The sequence below is a fragment of the Ascaphus truei genome, chromosome 19 (assembly GCF_040206685.1).
Source record: "Ascaphus truei isolate aAscTru1 chromosome 19, aAscTru1.hap1, whole genome shotgun sequence".
Taxonomy (NCBI): Eukaryota; Metazoa; Chordata; class Amphibia; order Anura; family Ascaphidae; genus Ascaphus; species Ascaphus truei.
This window is the reverse complement of record NC_134501.1, coordinates 31399381-31407144: the sequence shown is the minus strand read 5'-3', so window position 1 is coordinate 31407144 and position 7764 is coordinate 31399381. Positions and strand designations below refer to the sequence as shown.

General features: G+C 40.6%; 1 long non-coding RNA gene across 2 annotated transcripts; it reads right to left on the bottom strand.

Moving 5' to 3' along the window:
• Window positions 1–2770: 2770 nt before the first annotated feature.
• LOC142470137 (uncharacterized) lies at window positions 2771–7738 on the bottom strand. Of its 2 annotated transcripts, none has more exons than XR_012789179.1 (3): window positions 7343–7738; window positions 4568–4671; window positions 2771–3508 (listed from the first exon to the last, which is right to left on the bottom strand). It is a non-coding gene; the product is annotated as an uncharacterized LOC142470137 (long non-coding RNA). The 2 variants fall into 2 exon arrangements; XR_012789178.1 differs by lacking the exon at window positions 7343–7738 and adding an exon at window positions 6522–6829.
• Between the last annotated feature and the right edge of the window lie 26 nt (window positions 7739–7764).

Below are 7764 nucleotides of genomic sequence, written 5' to 3'. Positions count from 1 at the left end.
GAACGAGCTAGCCACACACCATCAGGGCATATTTGTATCCGCACCAGAGCAATACTCACCCAGCCAGCCACACAGAACAGCTAAGGACCCTCCATAGACTGTAGCTATATGCATGGCGGATCCTAACGGTGCATCTACTCGCGGGACCACACACTGCTAGTGGTAACATTAAAGTACAGAGGCATTAAATAATAAAGCTTAAGGCATAGGGTGTGATACATCTCAGCACCACTAGGTGTCATATTTGAGTGGCTAACATCCACTTCAGGACATACTTTGATATACATTTGATATATGCTTAACATCTAAGGCATCACAGTGAATTAACATTAGCTACATCTGCTGATGGGCCCAGAGTAGTTCCTCTGGACCTACCGTTGTGACATAACTAGTGTCTTTTAATATAGTAAATATTAGTTTTTTAATATTTGCTATTTTTATTACACAATCACAAATTTGATTAAAAATATTTATTATTTTGTTAAACACATTTTTTTCCCCTGACCACATTTATTCTATAACGGTCTGCGGTGCGCCTACAAAGGGATTCTATTTTGTGTACCTCTCTAGATACACTCATTATCTGTTCAAGCTGAGACAGAGCCTGCAGGAGACAGCAGCGGTTTTTTCCATCTCCGCGGTGCTGAGATCCGGATCCTGTGCAGCCACCGCGAGTCTGCTGACTGTCTCAGTGTGAGTGTCCGTTTCCCCTTGCCAGTGCCCAACCTTATGGCGGTTTCTATACAAATCTGTTGATAGGTTGTTTTCATGTTTGTTTTTTTCTTTCATGTGTTTTTATATAAATTTTACTGTATTTGTATACTGTGCAGCTTAGGGTTTAGTCACCATCAGGTGTTCTCCTGGGTAGTACTTAGCCGTCCAGCTGCACAGCTGTTCTGAGGTGGGGTTGGATTGGTGCGCATTTGTGCATTTTTTATTATCTTGTATTTCAGGGTGCCCTCCCCCCTTTTTAAGGGGGGTTCACCTAGATTTGAGAGTTTCTGGGGAGACGCTTTATGTACATGCTGCAAAGGGATCATCCACACCATCATACAGCACGAGCGCTGAATATCCTGTTTTTTCTACCTTGGTGTAAATGATGTTGCTAATCAGTCTTCGTTTAATTAAGCTGTTTTATTTTCATCTTGTTACAGGTTTCTTTAAACTGGAACCTCCTTTCGTGGACTGGCTTTTTCGTTTATGATGGGCAGCAGCACCGTTGGAAAAATTATTTATGATACCTGTGACAGAATTTATACTGCATTACAACCAGTACATATGCCCTTTCCCACCATAGACAGTTTGAGTGAAGTGGCAAAAGAGTATTATATCCCATGGAATTTATGGTATACACATCTGCATAAAAAATCCAAAATATGCAGGGTCTATGTATTTCAACTACAAACACTTTTACTCTGTTGTCTTGCAAGCAGTTGCAGACGCAAAGTATAAATTTATAGCTATTGATGTGGGAGTTTTTGGAAAACAAAGTGATGGTGTTTTTAGAGCCTCCTCATTGTATAAACTAATAGAAAGCAAGACTTTGTGATTGCCTTTGGACAAAAGTTTGCCACATACAGTAGTACCACAAACATCTTGATGCCACATGTACTGTTAGCGGATGAGGCATATCCATTGCTCACGCACATCATGAAGCCCTATAGCAGACAAGGACTATCTAAAGAACAAGACATTTTTAATTATAGACTTTCCCGAGCAAGACGGTGCGTGGAGTGTGCATTCGGCATCATGACAGGGAAATGGAGAATACTTGTTGAAAGCTATAGAAACAAATGTACCAAATGGAAAGAGAACTGTGAAATGTGTAGCTATACTACATAATATTGTGATAGATTTGGAATCAAGTCCTGATTTATCAGTAACATCTAGTGAACCTGATTCTGCTAACCGTCTTATCAGACACAGGGCCAATAATTCAACCAGTAATGTTGCAAAAAACATTCGCAATTCCTTTAAAGATTATTTTAATGGTGAGGGCGCAGTAACATTTCAAAATAGTATGTAAATATATTTTTCTTAAACTGTGCTTGTGTAAGTAATACAAGACAGATCTGAGCAGATAATGTGTGACAGCAGCTAGAATTTTTTTGCATGAAACAATAATATATCATTATTATCAATTTTATTGTTCGCACAATACACGACATTTAATGTTTACCTAAGCATCGATGAATCTCTATGTTATGACATTTATATTACAATACTGAGTTTGAGTGAATAAAAAAACACTCTAGAAAGCATGTGCTTGTAAAAGAGTTTTTGTTGAATATGAGTGTGTCCTATGTGATTGGTTAAACTCTAAAAATAAAGATGTTTTTGGACACCTTACAAAAAATAATTAAAGTGTTGTATTACTTTGTTCTTTGACAGTGGAACTTCTTTAATAGTACCTACAGACTTTTTTGAAGGAAAACCACGTTCATCGATACCAAATTCTATACGGTGAGTGTCAGCATTGAAGTGCGAAGAAGTCATCTGTTACTTCGGGGAAGGAGATGAAATACATAGAGTGACAGACTGACACACACAAACAGTGAGTGACTGACACGCACACACAAAATAACTGGGTTAATGTCATTAACAAAATAGTTAAACAAGCAAGTGTAACTTAAATTGCGCATGCTTGGCACACAACGTTGTAAATATTAAATGTTACTGATAACATCAAAATTTCAACTTAAAATGAGGCTTTCAATATAGACATACTGATCACCTTTTGATTGAAAAAGAAAAGACACATACACATATGGCAAACTATAACATCATTTATTGACCCCTGACACATAGGAGGAATGCAAACTTTGAACTTAACATAAATAAACAAACATTTTATTTTACATAATTACATCATTTACCAAATTATTTAACTATGTATCTAATTATTTAACTAATCTTGTTCCTGTTCTTCAACCGCCCTCAAGATACAAGATTCTATTTCCCGTCTGATTCTCAAAATTCTTTTAGGAGCCAAGTTATGCATGAAGGGCAATAGGCAAGTTGTGGTCAGATGAACCTTTGAATACATTGTCCATCATTTTAATTATCTGCGCCTCCATGGCGAGCATTTCACTGTTGAAATTTTTTCCATTTTTTTTCTTTTTTGAGGGTGGCTCGCAGCGGGCACACAGTTCAAAGTCCACGTCATCGACTTCAACCACAGAATTCATGTCAAATGATGACTGTAGAAATATAATGGAGTCCTGCTCCACTTCAGAGGCATCTTCCATGACCTGTGAAGAAGTTGAGGGTGTGGATCCACATGCATGGACAATAGGACGTTGGAGCGTTGGTGGCTGATCAAGGTTGGACTCAGTCACTGCTGGTGTCATTTGTTCTTTCAGGAACAGCATGCTGGCAAAATATGGCCATGTACTTGGCCGGCCCATGCTGCTGGGCCCAGCATCACCAGATCGTGCTGGCATTCCTCTTTTTAATTCACGTCGGAAAGAATCACGTAGATTCTTCCACTTGGACTTCAAAGCGTCAACTACAACAAAGAAAACAGAAATAAACAATTACATACCGGACAATTAAATCTTATTTTACAGACAAAAAAATTCTAAGATGTATTCTTTGTTATGAACGCAGTATTAAATTGAACTTCTATTTAACATTTGAGATTATAAAACAAATTAAATCATGGTTGCCAGGGTTCCTGTTTTGAAGCGGACACCCCCGTATTTTGCCCCAGCGTATGGTATAACATGAAAGGTATCTCTGGATGCTGGGTCAATTCCAGCAGTGATGCCGGCAGCAGCTCACAGCAGTTGCTGCCAGCACAGGTGGCTAGCACTCTGCAGGCGTCTCCCTCACTGTCGCACGCCAAAGTGTTCACATCACGTGCGCCGTACCTCCCTCTGCTGGTGCGCATCGGAAGCTTATCACAGCTTAACTCCTGGCGCAGAGGTCAGCGTAGCGCACAAGACAACAGCGCATACCTTGGGATGGGACAGACAGTGACGGAGAAGCCTGCACCTGGGGAGAGCCGGGCCCGGTGGCAACTGCTGTGACCTGGTGCCGGGCATAACGCATGTAGCGCCCCCACCATCCCACAGCCACCACCTCCCCCTCGTGCAGCCACTGTGCACACCAGGGAAAAACAGATTTTGATATCTATTGGGGGGTGGGATTATTATTATAAGTATTGGGCATCTTTTAGCATTGTTTTCAGTGTTTTTGGACAAGCCACTAGCCTATATATATATATATATATATATATATATATATATATATATATATATATATATATAGGTAACAGAGCAGATGGCACACAAATACAGATGAAGACAGGTGCTTAGTCCCATATGAATGAATATAATCAAAGGCTCCTTACCAGGCAGAACAGGGAATCCAAAGTAGGCACAGCAAGGAAGAGACAGCACACTTATTAGCAACAAGAATTGTATTAGTAAAGCAGGCACAAAACACCAACGTTTCGGTCCTAAAAACAGGACCTTTATCAAGGGTGTGCTTACCACAGATAGACCATAACCACCAATATATACCCATAACTAACTACCTTAATTAAAAACAAAATTGCACACACCTGTGTAACTGCAACCTCCGCCGATGAGGAACAGATGACGTCATCACCTGGCGTCTATCTCATGTGCTCACTGCAGTAAGGAGCATCATGGGTAACTAGGGAAACTATATATATAAAATTAATAAATAATATATAAACTTACTTGTGGTGGAAAAAATCTTGGCAATCTCGCTCCACAATTTGTTATTGATGTACCAATCATGGTACGTAGGACAGCGCTGGTTCCACAACGCCTCACGCTGATGGACCTCAAAAATAATTTGTTCAATGGCAGTATTGTCCATTGTACTATTGAATATTACAGTCACAGTTAATACTGTATGAATATTATTTTTCAATATAAAAAATAAGATTTTTTGTAAAAAAACATTATATAGATACTAACTATTGTAACAATAATACAATAATACAATTTATATATGTAGCGGTCATGTAAAATGGCTACAGTCATCTCTCCTGCTGACAGTAAGTCCTGGTAAGTTGTGGGCATGCCAGCAGTAATTATGGAGGTTTGCCCTCACACCCTGGTGGGGTGCCCTGTGTATGGATGGGAGTAGTCACATGCTCTGACTCCATGGTTAGTGATGTCAGAGGTGTGTCAGCTTCCAGAGTGTACATAAGGCACAGCACTGAGTCTAAAGTTAGTTCTGCCAGAGATCTGCGTCCAGTTCTGGCAGGAGTTCAAGTTCAAGTACTAGCCTGAGTTGATAAGAGTTCTAGTTATGTTATAGTAACTGAGAGGAGACTGTGTCCAGGGACCTGGCACAGGGCAGTGATCCCTGCGGGGATAGGGAATCCCTATCTAAGGAGAGATACACCTTTTAAAGGGAGGCACTGACTGCAGAATGAGTGGCTAAGAATATACTGCGAGGGGCAGCTAGCCCACATCAACCAATAAAGATGTTCTCATTCACAAACCCTCTCGTGTACATGTGTGGAGTGAATGTACAGAGAGGAGCACCACGGAGGAGTTCCTCAACAGGATCATCCCCTTGCGGACGCAGGGACCCTGATGAGGTGGAGGCGCTGCACTGGAACTAGGTGAGACTCAGCACACTACCTCAGCTGCCTGTCTGGACGGGTCCTCCCCACACACCATCATGCGGGAGACTCAGGAGTCCTGTTGCCAACAGGTGCACCACCAGACACTACCACACTGTAATGGGGGCCGGTTAGACCACAGGGGCCAATGTGAGATTGGGTGGGTCAGGCCGGTTCAGAAATACCGTTACATATATAAAAATGTTATATAATATTTTTATATATATATATATATATATTTTATTATAAATTGATTAATACAGTGACAATACTGCTCTTTATTAAACCAATGACTCGTCAATCTGTGCACTTTTTCTTTTAGGGGACACGTGCATACATGGGTGAGGTGATTATGTGTTAACATTTATTTGGTCATTCATTGGCTGGCGAAGTCCACGTCATGCTTCTGCAGCTTGAAATTACACATTTTGTTGAATCCCCAAACTGTAGTAGCGACAACGCGGGACTTCGCCGCCATGTGTCGTGGTCTGTTTGATAATTGATATTCCAGAAACTGAAGGAGTGATCGACCGTGCGCACGCGCACTTAGAATCGCTTTCTGTCTGAGCTGGGCCTTAGACATTAGTAGGACCAACTTCTTCTTCATAAACAATCACATTGAATCAATCAACCAAATATAGTCGGTGTTATATTACTTTATATCTGAACGGTTTTTAAAGGCATGGGGACATTTTTGTCTCATATCAATAAATTCCAGCAACATACATTAATGATACAAGGGGGAAATAGTTTAAGGTACCATGCCACACAGATCTACAGGTATTCTGCCACCTAAAAACAAGCCAAAGTGTTAATGCAGAAACACATCTTCATTGCGGCATTTTGGGACAACATGTTATTACTGAGCACTGGGATTTTGTGATATTGGGTTTCCCTATCCATTAGCACCTACCTATTTATACTTCGGATACAGGAACGATCTGTCACGTTCAAGTCATGTTTGCAGGACCAATGCCTCAAGACTAACCTTCAACATCCTAATGCCCTCAATGTTACGTACACGTGTGTGTATTGGGCAATATGTACATCCCTTCGTCCCCTGCCTCCCCTAAAGTACAGGCAGTCCTCGTTTTATAACGCTTCGCTTTACAACGAATGGCTTATCCAACGCTATGCAATGCATACCTATAATTCATTTTTACAACGCCAAAACGGCTTATCCAACGCTCTTACGACGCTTTGCAATGTTGTGTATGTGAGTATATATATATATATACATTCACATAAACAACGTTACAAAGCGTCGTAAGAGCGTATATATATATAATATTATACTATATAATATTATATTATACTATATAATATATTATTTATTATGTTATATTATATATATAATACAGTATATACACTATATAATGTATGTGTGTGCTGCATAAAATATTTGGTGTATATTAGTGTTAAAAATGCCTTCAGGAACGGAACCTTTCAATTAAACAGTGTTCCTATGGGAAAACGTGTTTCGCTTTACAACGTTTCGCTTTACAACGCCATTTTGAGTAACGCATTGTGTCGGATAACCGAGGACTGCCTGTATTCTAGGTACTGGGGTTGCAGCCTCACTTCTACATGTCGCTCCAACAATTGTTCCCATCTCACCCTCCTGTATTACATTTGGTTGTCACCCTGGTCTTCTGATATCCCTTTGAATATGTACATCTACATGTCTATATATCTGAGAATGTGTGTGTATACACACACACTTTGTAAACATACTTCAATGAGACACACACACAATGCAAAGCATCAGCAACGTGCAGATTCAGTTGATCTGTGTACTGTAAGGGTACACTAATGACACTAGTGAAATATTGAGAAATACATGAAACATTAAGCCCCCGCAGCTGCAGCCTTTGTGTGATAGGGGGAAGTGATGCAGGGGAAGGATTTCACTAGCCAATGAAAATGTTCGCCGGCACGGAATTCTGGGACATGCAGTCCAACTGTCTGCGGGGTCACTGCCTCTACATTGAAGTAGTACTACAACTCCCAGAATCCCCTGCTGCTGTGGACGAACGCGATCACGTGATCCAGATACCAATCAGTGCAGAGATCCTATCCTGCTCTGCGTTTGTGTGCAGTTGGTATAATATAAGGGGGGGCAGTAACAGATCCCCCTCCCAGGTAGGAGCAGGCAG